At 43.8% G+C, this 12,178-nt stretch overlaps 1 long non-coding RNA gene across 8 annotated transcripts in view; it reads left to right on the top strand.

Annotated features, from left to right (window-relative positions):
• The window catches only part of LOC307181287, a 405,967-nt gene that overhangs the window by 236,679 nt on the left and 157,110 nt on the right, over positions 1-12,178 (top strand). Inside the window, exon 7 of one of the 8 annotated variants that reach the window (XR_013826331.1) lies at positions 227-285. The exons of the other annotated variants lie outside the window; for them this stretch is intronic. This is a non-coding gene — a long non-coding RNA (uncharacterized lncRNA). Of the gene's footprint in view, positions 1-226; positions 286-12,178 lie in introns of those variants that run through there. 8 annotated transcript variants of the gene reach the window in all.

Below are 12,178 nucleotides of genomic sequence, written 5' to 3'. Positions count from 1 at the left end.
GCTCTTGTCTATTCCATATTTGGCTTAAGGAACTTTATCTGTGCTCATTTCAATCTCTGGTTTTATGCAGCACCCCAACTCACCTTTCCCCTTAAGCAAGCATAAGTTCGTTTTCTAAATTTGAGACCCTGTTCTGTTCTGTAATTCAGTTCCTGTGTAGCCAAGTTTACATTCCATGTATTACTGATATATTATGATGTTTCTTTTTCTGTGTGACTTATTTCAGTTAGAATCATCATACCTGAATCCACTCATTGTGCTGCTAAGGACCTGATGACACAGATTTCATTGCTGAGTGATATTGCTTTGTAAGTAAATACCACAACTTCTTTATCCATTTTTCACTTTCTGCGATGTTGAACTTGTACTGTAAACGAGGTTCTTGTAAACAGAGCCGTTCCAAACATTGGGGTGGCTGTGTCTTTTTGATTTTGAATTCCCTAAGCTATAGGACCATAAGTGGCAGTGCCCTAGGCTCTGTTGCTTTGTATTTTAGATGTTTCAGGAAACACCATACACTTCTCCCGAGTGGTTGTTGGCAATTTACATCCCGCCCATCAGCATAACAAGGCTCCCAGTTCTCCATGGCCTGTCCTGCCTTTCTGGATTTTACACTTTTTTCAGATGGCCCTTTTGACCGGGGGGAAGTGAGACTTCATTGTAGTGCAGATTTCCTTTGCAAGCTTGCTTGGTTGGCCAAAAAGGGCGTATGCGTTTTTTCCTGAATATATTCAGGAAAAAACGCATACGCCCTTTTTGGCCAAGTGCATCATTGTGGACGTTCTGCCTCTTTTCCTATGCATTCAATGCAATTCCAGTCTACCTCCTGAAATCGGTTTCCTGCAATTCTGCCCCGCTTTGAAGTCCTCTTGGCAGCCTTACTTCAGTCTATTTTTGGACGATAGCTGTCATTTATAACTCTGCAGGTTTGTGAATTACAGTGCCCCTGAGCTCCTTTCTTCAACTCGCTTTCTTGTGACCTGGCCGCAACACCGCAGGATGGCTTCAGGCCCTAATCTGGTTCCGGCACGGCACGCTGAGCCTTTGGTTATTTCCTCTTCCTGGTGGGAAATGAGAGTTAAATTTGCCCGTCCAGACACCTCCAGCTAGTCTCTCATTGGTTCTCGCTATTCCTGTTCATCTTCCGCAGAAATTGCAAACTGGGCCAAACAGGAGGTTAAAGGGACTGACTCTCCAAGTTGGGAGAGTGTTAGTAAAGCGTCTGGAATGTTGCACCCGAGTACCAGGGGAGGAAAACTGAGACATATTTGAACACGTCTCCCGTTCACATGGTTGATCATACTTGGGTTCCACATGCATGTTTTAGCTGAAGGAAGAATACCTTAAACCTGGAGAGTGGAGACCCGTGGAATGGGTACCATGCAATATGACTTCAAAGGGTCTTCATTTGCTCACCGAACCTCTCCAATCCTATCACTGCTGCGTTTATGCCCCTGTACACATGCTTGATTCTCTTTTGGAGACGTAGCAATCCATAGGTTTTACGATACTTACTAGTCAGGTACATTCTTAGGCGTTTAATATGCGGTGTTGTGTCCATTTCGTTGAGCAAGGAGTAGCTCTTGTCTATTCCATATTTGACTTAAGGAACATTATCTGTGCTCATTTCAATCTCTGGTTTTATGCAGCACCCCAACTCACCTTTCCCCTTAAGCAAGCATAAGTTGGTTTTCTAAATTTGAGACCCTGTTCTGTTCTGTAATTCAGTTCCTGTGTAGCCAAGTTTACATTCCGTGTATTACAGATATCTTATGATGTTTCTTTTTCTGTGTGACTTATTTCAGTTAGAATCATCATACCTGAATCCACTCATTGTGATGCTAAGGGCCTGATGACATAGATTTCATTGCTGAGTGATATTGCTTTGTAAGTAAATACCACAACTTCTTTATCCATTTTTCACTTTCTGCGATGTTGAACTTGTACTGTAAACGAGGTTCTTGTAAACAGAGGCGTCCCAAACTTTAGGGTGGCTGTGTCTTTTTGATTTTAATTTCCCTAAGCTATACGACCATAAGTGGAAGTGCTCTAGGCTCTGTTGCTTTGTTTTTCAGATGTTTCAGGAAACACCATACACTTGTCCAGAGTGTCTGTTGGCAATTTACATCCCGCCCATCAGCATAACAAGGCTCCCAGTTCTCCATGGCCTGTCCTGCCTTTCTGGATTTTACACTTTTTTCAGATGGACTTTTTGACCGGGGGGAAGTGAGACTTCATTGTAGTGCAGATTTCCTTTGCAAGCTTGCTTGGTTGGCCAAAAAGGGCGTATGCGTTTTTTCCTGAATATATTCAGGAAAAAACGCATACGCCCTTTTTGGCCAAGTGCATCATTGTGGACGTTCTGCCTCTTTTCCTATGCTTTCAATGCAATTCCAGTCTACCTCCTGAAATCGGTTTCCTGCAATTCTGCCCCGCTTTCAAGTCCTCTTGGCAGCCTTACTTCAGTCTATTTTTGGACGATAGCTGTCATTTATAACTCTGCAGGTTTGTGAATTACAGTGCCCCTGAGCTCCTTTCTTCAACTCGCTTTCTTGTGACCTGGCCGCAACACCGCAGGATGGCTTCAGGCCCTAATCTGGTTCCGGCACGGCACGCTGAGCCTTTGGTTATTTCCTCTTCCTGGTGGGAAATGAGAGTTAAATTTGCCCGTCCAGACACCTCCAGCTAGTCTCTCATTGGTTCTCGCTATTCCTGTTCATCTTCCGCAGAAATTGCAAACTGGGCCAAACAGGAGGTTAAAGGGACTGACTCTCCAAGTTGGGAGAGTGTTAGTAAAGCGTCTGGAATGTTGCACCCGAGTACCAGGGGAGGAAAACTGAGACATATTTGAACACGTCTCCCGTTCACATGGTTGATCATACTTGGGTTCCACGTGCATGTTTTAGCTGAAGGAAGAATACCTTAAACCTGGAGAGTTGAGACCCGTGGAATGGGTACCATGCAATATGACTTCAAAGGGTCTTCATTTGCTCACCGAACCTCTCCAATCCTATCACTGCTGCGTTTATGCCCCTGTACACATGCTTGATTCTCTTTTGGAGACATAGCAATCCATAGGTTTTACGATACTTACTAGTCAGGTACATTCTTAGGCGTTTAATATGCGGTGTTGAGTCCATTTCGTTGAGCAAGGAGTAGCTCTTGTCTATTCCATATTTGACTTAAGGAACTTTATCTGTGCTCATTTCAATCTCTGGTTTTATGCAGCACCCCAACTCACCTTTCCCCTTAAGCAAGCATAAGTTGGTTTTCTAAATTTGAGACCCTGTTCTGTTCTGTAATTCAGTTCCTGTGTAGCCAAGTTTACATTCCGTGTATTACAGATATCTTATGATGTTTCTTTTTCTGTGTGACTTATTTCAGTTAGAATCATCATACCTGAATCCACTCATTGTGATGCTAAGGGCCTGATGACATAGATTTCATTGCTGAGTGATATTGCTTTGTAAGTAAATACCACAACTTCTTTATCCATTTTTCACTTTCTGCGATGTTGAACTTGTACTGTAAACGAGGTTCTTGTAAACAGAGGCGTCCCAAACTTTAGGGTGGCTGTGTCTTTTTGATTTTAATTTCCCTAAGCTATACGACCATAAGTGGAAGTGCTCTAGGCTCTGTTGCTTTGTTTTTCAGATGTTTCAGGAAACACCATACACTTGTCCAGAGTGTCTGTTGGCAATTTACATCCCGCCCATCAGCATAACAAGGCTCCCAGTTCTCCATGGCCTGTCCTGCCTTTCTGGATTTTACACTTTTTTCAGATGGCCCTTTTGACCGGGGGGAAGTGAGACTTCATTGTAGTGCAGATTTCCTTTGCAAGCTTGCTTGGTTGGCCAAAAAGGGCGTATGCGTTTTTTCCTGAATATATTCAGGAAAAAACGCATACGCCCTTTTTGGCCAAGTGCATCATTGTGGACGTTCTGCCTCTTTTCCTATGCTTTCAATGCAATTCCAGTCTACCTCCTGAAATTGGTTTCCTGCAATTCTGCCCCACTTTCAAGTCCTCTTGGCAGCCTTACTTCAGTCTATTTTTGGACGATAGCTGTCATTTATAACTCTGCAGGTTTGTGAATTACAGTGCCCCTGAGCTCCTTTCTTCAATTCGCTTTCTTTTGAGCTGGCCGCAAGACCGCATGATGGCTTCAGGCCCTAATCTGGTTCCGGCCCTGCACACTGAGCCTTTGGTTATTTCCTCTTCCTGGTGGGAAATGAGAGTTAAATTTGCCCGTCCAGACACCTCCAGCTAGCCTCTCATTGGTTCTCGCTATTCCTGTTCATCTTCCGCAGAAATTGCAAACTGTGCCAAACAGGAGGTTAAAGGCGCTGACTCTCCAAGTGGGGAGAGTGTTAGTAAAGCGTCTGGAATGTTGCACCCGAGTACCAGGGGAGGAAAACTGAGACATATTTGAACACGTCTCCCGTTCACATGGTTGATCATACTTGGGTTCCACATGCATGTTTTAGCTGAAGGAAGAATACCTTAAACCTGGAGAGTTGAGACCCGTGTAATGGGTACCATGCAATATGACTTCAAAGGGTCTTCATTTGCTCACCGAACCTCTCCAATCCTATCACTGCTGCGTTTATGCCCCTGTACACATGCTTGATTCTCTTTTGGAGACATAGCAATCCATAGGTTTTACGATACTTACTAGTCAGGTACATTCTTAGGCGTTTAATATGCGGTGTTGAGTCCATTTCGTTGAGCAAGGAGTAGCTCTTGTCTATTGCATATTTGACTTAAGGAACTTTATCTGTGCTCATTTCAATCTCTGGTTTTATGCAGCACCCCAACTCACCTTTACCCTTAAGCAAGCATAAGTTGGTTTTCTAAATTTGAGACCCTGTTCTGTTCTGTAATTCAGTTCCTGTGTAGCCAAGTTTACATTCCGTGTATTACTGATATCTTATGATGTTTCTTTTTCTGTGTGACTTATTTCAGTTAGAATCATCATACCTGAATCCACTCATTGTGATGCTAAGGGCCTGATGACATAGATTTCATTGCTGAGTGATATTGTTTTGTAAGTAAATACCACAACTTCTTTATCCATTTTTCACTTTCTGCGATGTTGAACTTGTACTGTAAACGAGGTTGTTGTAAACAGAGGCGTCCCAAACTTTGGGGTGGCTGTGTCTTTTTGATTTTAATTTCCCTAAGCTATAGGACCATAAGTGGCAGTGCCCTAGGCTCTGTTGCTTTGTTTTTTAGATGTTTCAGGAAATACCATACACTTCTCCCGTGTGTCTGTTGGCAATTTACATCCCGCCCATCAGCATAACAAGGCTCCCAGTTCTCCATGGCCTGTCCTGCCTTTCTGGATTTTACACTTTTTTCAGATGGCCCTTTTGACCGGGGGGAAGTGAGACTTCATTGTAGTGCAGATTTCCTTTGCAAGCTTGCTTGGTTGGCCAAAAAGGGCGTATGCGGTTTTTCCTGAATATATTCAGGAAAAAACGCATACGCCCTTTTTGGCCAAGTGCATCATTGTGGACGTTCTGCCTCTTTTCCTATGCTTTCAATGCAATTCCAGTCTACCTCCTGAAATCGGTTTCCTGCAATTCTGCCCCGCTTTCAAGTCCTCTTGGCAGCCTTACTTCAGTCTATTTTTGGACGATAGCTGTCATTTATAACTCTGCAGGTTTGTGAATTACAGTGCCCCTGAGCTCCTTTCTTCAACTCGCTTTCTTTTTAGCTGGCCGCAACACCGCAGGATGGCTTCAGGCCCTAATCTGGTTCCGGCCCGGCACACTGAGCCTTTGGTTATTTCCTCTTCCTGGTGGGAAATGAGAGTTAAATTTGCCCGTCCAGACACCTCCAGCTAGCCTCTCATTGGTTCTCGCTATTCCTGTTCATCTTCCGCAGAAATTGCAAACTGGGCCAAACAGGAGGTTAAAGGCGCTGACTCTCCAAGTGGGGAGAGTGTTAGTAAAGCGTCTGGAATGTTGCACCCGAGTACCAGGGGAGGAAAACTGAGACATATTTGAACACGTCTCCCGTTCACATGGTTGATCATACTTGGGTTCCACATGCATGTTTTAGCTGAAGGAAGAATACCTTAAACCTGGAGAGTTGAGACCCGTGTAATGGGTACCATGCAATATGACTTCAAAGGGTCTTCATTTGCTCACCGAACCTCTCCAATCCTATCACTGCTGCGTTTATGCCCCTGTACACATGCTTGATTCTCTTTTGGAGACATAGCAATCCATAGGTTTTACGATACTTACTAGTCAGGTACATTCTTAGGCGTTTAATATGCGGTGTTGAGTCCATTTCGTTGAGCAAGGAGTAGCTCTTGTCTATTCCATATTTGGCTTAAGGAACTTTATCTGTGCTCATTTCAATCTCTGGTTTTATGCAGCACCCCAACTCACCTTTACCCTTAAGCAAGCATAAGTTGGTTTTCTAAATTTGAGACCCTGTTCTGTTCTGTAATTCAGTTCCTGTGTAGCCAAGTTTACATTCCGTGTATTACTGATATCTTATGATGTTTCTTTTTCTGTGTGACTTATTTCAGTTAGAATCATCATACCTGAATCCACTCATTGTGCTGCTAAGGGCCTGATGACACAGATTTCATTGCTGAGTGATATTGCTTTGTAAGTAAATACCACAACTTCTTTATCCATTTTTCACTTTCTGCGATGTTGAACTTGTACTGTAAATGAGGTTCTTGTAAACAGAGCCGTTCCAAACTTTGGGGTGGCTGTGTCTTTTTGATTTTAATTTCCCTAAGCTATAGGACCATAAGTGGAAGTGCCCTAGGTTCTGTTGCTTTGTTTTTTTGATGTTTCAGGAAACACCATACACTTCTCCCGAGTGGTTGTTGGCAATTTACATCCCGCCCATCAGCATAACAAGGCTCCCAGTTCTCCATGGCCTGTCCTGCCTTTCTGGATTTTACACTTTTTTCAGATGGCCCTTTTGACCGGGGGGAAGTGAGACTTCATTGTAGGGCAGATTTCCTTTGCAAGCTTGCTTGCTTGGCCAAAAAGGGCGTATGCGTTTTTTCCTGAATATATTCAGGAAAAAACGCATACGCCCTTTTTGGCCAAGTGCATCATTGTGGACGTTCTGCCTCTTTTCCTATGCTTTCAATGCAATTCCAGTCTACCTCCTGAAATCGGTTTCCTGCAATTCTGCCCCGCTTTCAAGTCCTCTTGGCAACCGTACTTCAGTCTATTTTTGGACGATAGCTCTCATTTATAACTCTGCAGGTTTGTGAATTACAGTGCCCCTGTGGTCCTTTCTTCAACTCGGTTTTTTTTGAGCTTGCCGCAACACCGCAGGATGGCTTCAGGCCCTAATCTGGTTCCGGTACGGCACGCTGAGCCTTTGGTTATTTCCTCTTCCTGTTGGGAAATGAGAGTTAAATTTGCCCGTCCACACACCTCCAGCTAGCCTCTCATTGGTTCTCGCTATTCCTGTTCATCTTCCACAGAAATTGCAAACTGTGCCAAACAGGAGGTTAAAGGCGCTGACTCTCGAAGTGGGGAGAGTGTTAGTAAAGCGTCTGGAATGTTGCACCCGAGTACCAGGGGAGGAAAACTGAGACATATTTGAACACGTCTCCCGTTCACATGGTTGATCATACTTGGGTTCCACATGCATGTTTTAGCTGAAGGAAGAATACCTTAAACCTGGAGAGTTGAGACCCGTGTAATGGGTACCATGCAATATGACTTCAAAGGGTCTTCATTTGCTCACCGAACCTCTCCAATCCTATCACTGCTGCATTTATGCCCCTGTACACATGCTTGATTCTCTTTTGGAGACATAGCAATCCATAGGTTTTACGATACTTACTAGTCAGGTACATTCTTAGGCGTTTAATATGCGGTGTTGAGTCCATTTCATTGAGCAAGGAGTAGCTCTTGTCTATTCCATATTTGGCTTAAGGAACTTTATCTGTGCTCATTTCAATCTCTGGTTTTATGCAGCACCACAACTCACCTTTACCCTTAAGCAAGCATAAGTTGGTTTTCTAAATTTGAGACCCTGTTCTGTTCTGTAATTCAGTTCCTGTGTAGCCAAGTTTACATTCCGTGTATTACTGATATCTTATGATGTTTCTTTTTCTGTGTGACTTATTTCAGTTAGAATCATCATACCTGAATCCACTCATTGTGCTGCTACGGGCCTGATGACACAGATTTCATTGCTGAGTGATATTGCTTTGTAAGTAAATACCACAACTTCTTTATCCATTTTTCACTTTCTGCAATGTTGAACTTGTACTGTAAATGAGGTTCTTGTAAACAGAGCCGATCCAAACTTTGGGGTGGCTGTGTCTTTTTGATTTTAATTTCCCTAAGCTATAGGACCATAAGTGGAAGTGCCCTAGGTTCTGTTGCTTTGTTTTTTAGATGTTTCAGGAAACACCATACACTTCTCCCGAGTGGTTGTTGGCAATTTACATCCCGCCCATCAGCATAACAAGGCTCCCAGTTCTCCATGGACTGTCCTGCCTTTCTGGATTTTACAGTTTTTTCAGATGGCCCTTTTGACCGGGGGGAAGTGAGACTTCATTGTAGTGCAGATTTCCTTTGCAAGCTTGCTTGGTTGGCCAAAAAGGGCGTATGCGTTTTTTCCTGAATATATTCAGGAAAAAACGCATACGCCCTTTTTGGCCAAGTGCATCATTGTGGACGTTCTGCCTCTTTTCCTATGCTTTCAATGCAATTCCAGTCTACCTCCTGAAATCGGTTTCCTGCAATTCTGCCCCGCTTTCAAGTCCTCTTGGCAGCCTTACTTCAGTCTATTTTTGGACGATAGCTGTCATTTATAACTCTGCAGGTTTGTGAATTACAGTGCCCCTGAGCTCCTTTCTTCAACTCGCTTTCTTGTGACCTGGCCGCAACACCGCAGGATGGCTTCAGGCCCTAATCTGGTTCCGGCCCGGCATGCTGAGCCTTTGGTTAATTCCTCTTCTTGGTGGGAAATGAGAGTTAAATTTGCCCGTCCAGACACCTCCAGCTAGCCTCTCATTGGTTCTCGCTATTCCTGTTCATCTTCCGCAGAAATTGCAAACTGGGCCAAACAGGAGGTTAAAGGGACTGACTCTCCAAGTGGGGAGAGTGTTAGTAAAGCGTCTGGAATGTTGCACCCGAGTACCAGGGGAGGAAAACTGAGACATATTTGAACACGTCTCCCGATCACATGGTTAATCATACTCTAGGTTCCACATGCATGTTATAGCTGAAGGAAGAATACCTTAAACCTGGGTAGTTGAAACCTGTGGAATGGGTACCATGCAATATGACTTCAAAGGGTCTTCATTTGCTCACCGAACCTCTCCAATCCTATCACTGTTGCGTTTATGCCCCTGTACACATGCTTGATTCTCTTTTGGAGACATAGCAATCCATAGGTTTTACGATACTTACTAGTCAGGTACATTCTTAGGCGTTTAATATGCGGTGTTGAGTCCATTTCGTTGAGCAAGGAGTAGCTCTTGTCTATTCCATATTTGACTTAAGGAACTTTATCTGTGCTCATTTCAATCTCTGGTTTTATGCAGCACCCCACCTCGCCTTTACCCTTAAGCAAGCATAAGTTGGTTTTCTAAATTTGAGACCCTGTTCTGTTCTGTAATTCAGTTCCTGTGTAGCCAAGTTTACATTCCGTGTATTACTGATATCTTATGATGTTTCTTTTTCTGTGTGACTTATTTCAGTTAGAATCATCATACCTGAATCCACTCATTGTTCTGCTAAGGGCCTGATGACATAGATTTCATTGCTGAGTGATATTGCTTTGTAAGTAAATACCACAGCTTCTTTATCCATTTTTCACTTTCTGCGATGTTGAACTTGTACTGTAAACGAGGTTCTTGTAAACAGAGGCGTCCCAAACTTTGGGGTGGCTGTGTCTTTTTGATTTTAATTTCCCTAAGCTATAGGACCATAAGTGGCAGTGCCCTAGGCTCTGTTGCTTTGTGTTTTAGATGTTTCAGGAAACACCATACACTTCTCCCGAGTGTCTGTTGGCAATTTACATCCCGCCCATCAGCATAACAAGGCTCCCAGTTCTCCATGGCCTGTCCTGCCTTTCTGGATTTTACACTTTTTTCAGATGGCCCTTTTGACCGGGGGGAAGTGAGACTTCATTGTAGTGCAGATTTCCTTTGCAAGCTTGCTTGGTTGGCCAAAAAGGGCGTATGCGTTTTTTCCTGAATATATTCAGGAAAAAACGCATACGCCCTTTTTGGCCAAGTGCATCATTGTGGACGTTCTGCCTCTTTTCCTATGCTTTCAATGCAATTCCAGTCTACCTCCTGAAATCGGTTTCCTGCAATTCTGCCCCGCTTTCAAGTCCTCTTGGCAGCCTTACTTCAGTCTATTTTTGGACGATAGCTGTCATTTATAACTCTGCAGGTTTGTGAATTACAGTGCCCCTGAGCTCCTTTCTTCAACTCGCTTTCTTGTGACCTGGCCGCAACACCGCAGGATGGCTTCAGGCCCTAATCTGGTTCTGGCACGGCACGCTGAGCCTTTGTTTATTTCCTCCTCCTGGTGGGAAATGAGAGTTAAATTTGCCCGTCCAGACACCTCCAGCTAGCCTCTCATTGGTTCTCGCTATTCCTGTTCATCTTCCACAGAAATTGCAAACTGGGCCAAACAGGAGGTTAAAGGCGCTGACTCTCCAAGTGGGGAGAGTGTTAGTAAAGCGTCTGGAATGTTGCACCCAAGTACCAGGGGAGGAAAACTGAGACATATTTGAACACGTCTCCCGATCAAATGGTTGATCATACTCTGGGTTCCACATGCATGTTTTAGCTGAAGGAAGAATACCTAAAACCTGGGTAGTTGAAACCCGTGGAATGGGTACCATGCAATATGACTTCAAAGGGTCTTCATTTGCTCACCGAATCTCCAATCCTATCACTGCTGCGTTTATGCCCCTGTACACATGCTTGATTCTCTTTCGGAGACATAGCAATCTATAGGTTTTAAGATACTTACTAGTCAGGTACATTCTTAGGCGTTTAATATGCGGTGTTGAGTCCATTTCGTTGAGCAAGGAGTAGCTCTTGTCTATTCCATATTTGGCTTAAGGAACTTTATCTGTGCTCATTTCAATCTCTGGTTTTATGCAGCACCCCAACTCACCTTTACCCTTAAGCAAGCATAAGTTGGTTTTCTAAATTTGAGACCCTGTTCTGTTCTGTAATTCAGTTCCTGTGTAGCCAAGTTTACATTCCGTGTATTACTGATATCTTATGATGTTTCTTTTTCTGTGTGACTTATTTCAGTTAGAATCATCATACCTGAATCCACTCATTGTGCTGCTAAGGGCCTGATGACACAGATTTCATTGCTGAGTGATATTGCTTTGTAAGTAAATACCACAACTTCTTTATCCATTTTTCACTTTCTGCGATGTTGAACTTGTACTGTAAACGAGGTTCTTGTAAACAGAGCCATTCCAAACTTTGGGGTGGCTGTGTCTTTTTGATTTTAATTTCCCTAAGCTATAGGACCATAAGTGGAAGTGCCCTAGGTTCTGTTGCTTTGTTTTTTAGATGTTTCAGGAAACACCATACACTTCTCCCGAGGGGTTGTTGGCAATTTACATCCCGCCCATCAGCATAACAAGGCTCCCAGTTCTCCATGGCCTGTCCTGCCTTTCTGGATTTTACACTTTATTCAGATGGCCCTTTTGACCGGGGGGAAGTGAGACTTCATTGTAGTGCAGATTTCCTTTGCAAGCTTGCTTGGTTGGCCAAAAAGGGCGTATGCGTTTTTTCCTGAATATATTCAGGAAAAAACGCATACGCCCTTTTTGGCCAAGTACATCATTGTGGACGTTCTGCCTCTTTTCCTATGCTTTCAATGCAATTCCAGTCTACCTCCTGAAATCGGTTTCCTGCAATTCTGCCCCGCTTTCAAGTCCTCTTGGCAGCCTTACTTCAGTCTATTTTTGGACGATAGCTGTCATTTATAACTCTGCAGGTTTGTGAATTACAGTGCCCCTGAGCTCCTTTCTTCAACTCGCTTTCTTGTGAGCTGGCCGCAACACCGCAGGATGGCTTCAGGCCCTAATCTGGTTCCGGCCCGGCACGCTGACCCTTTGGTTATTTCCTCTTCCTGGTGGGAAATGAGAGTTAAATTTGCCCGTCCAGACACCTCCAGCTAGTCTCTCATTGGTTCT

Source organism: Stenella coeruleoalba (assembly GCF_951394435.1).
Source record: "Stenella coeruleoalba genome assembly, contig: scaffold_166, whole genome shotgun sequence".
In the NCBI taxonomy this organism is placed as follows: Eukaryota; Metazoa; Chordata; class Mammalia; order Artiodactyla; family Delphinidae; genus Stenella; species Stenella coeruleoalba.
This window is presented reverse-complemented; position numbering and strand designations above follow the sequence as displayed.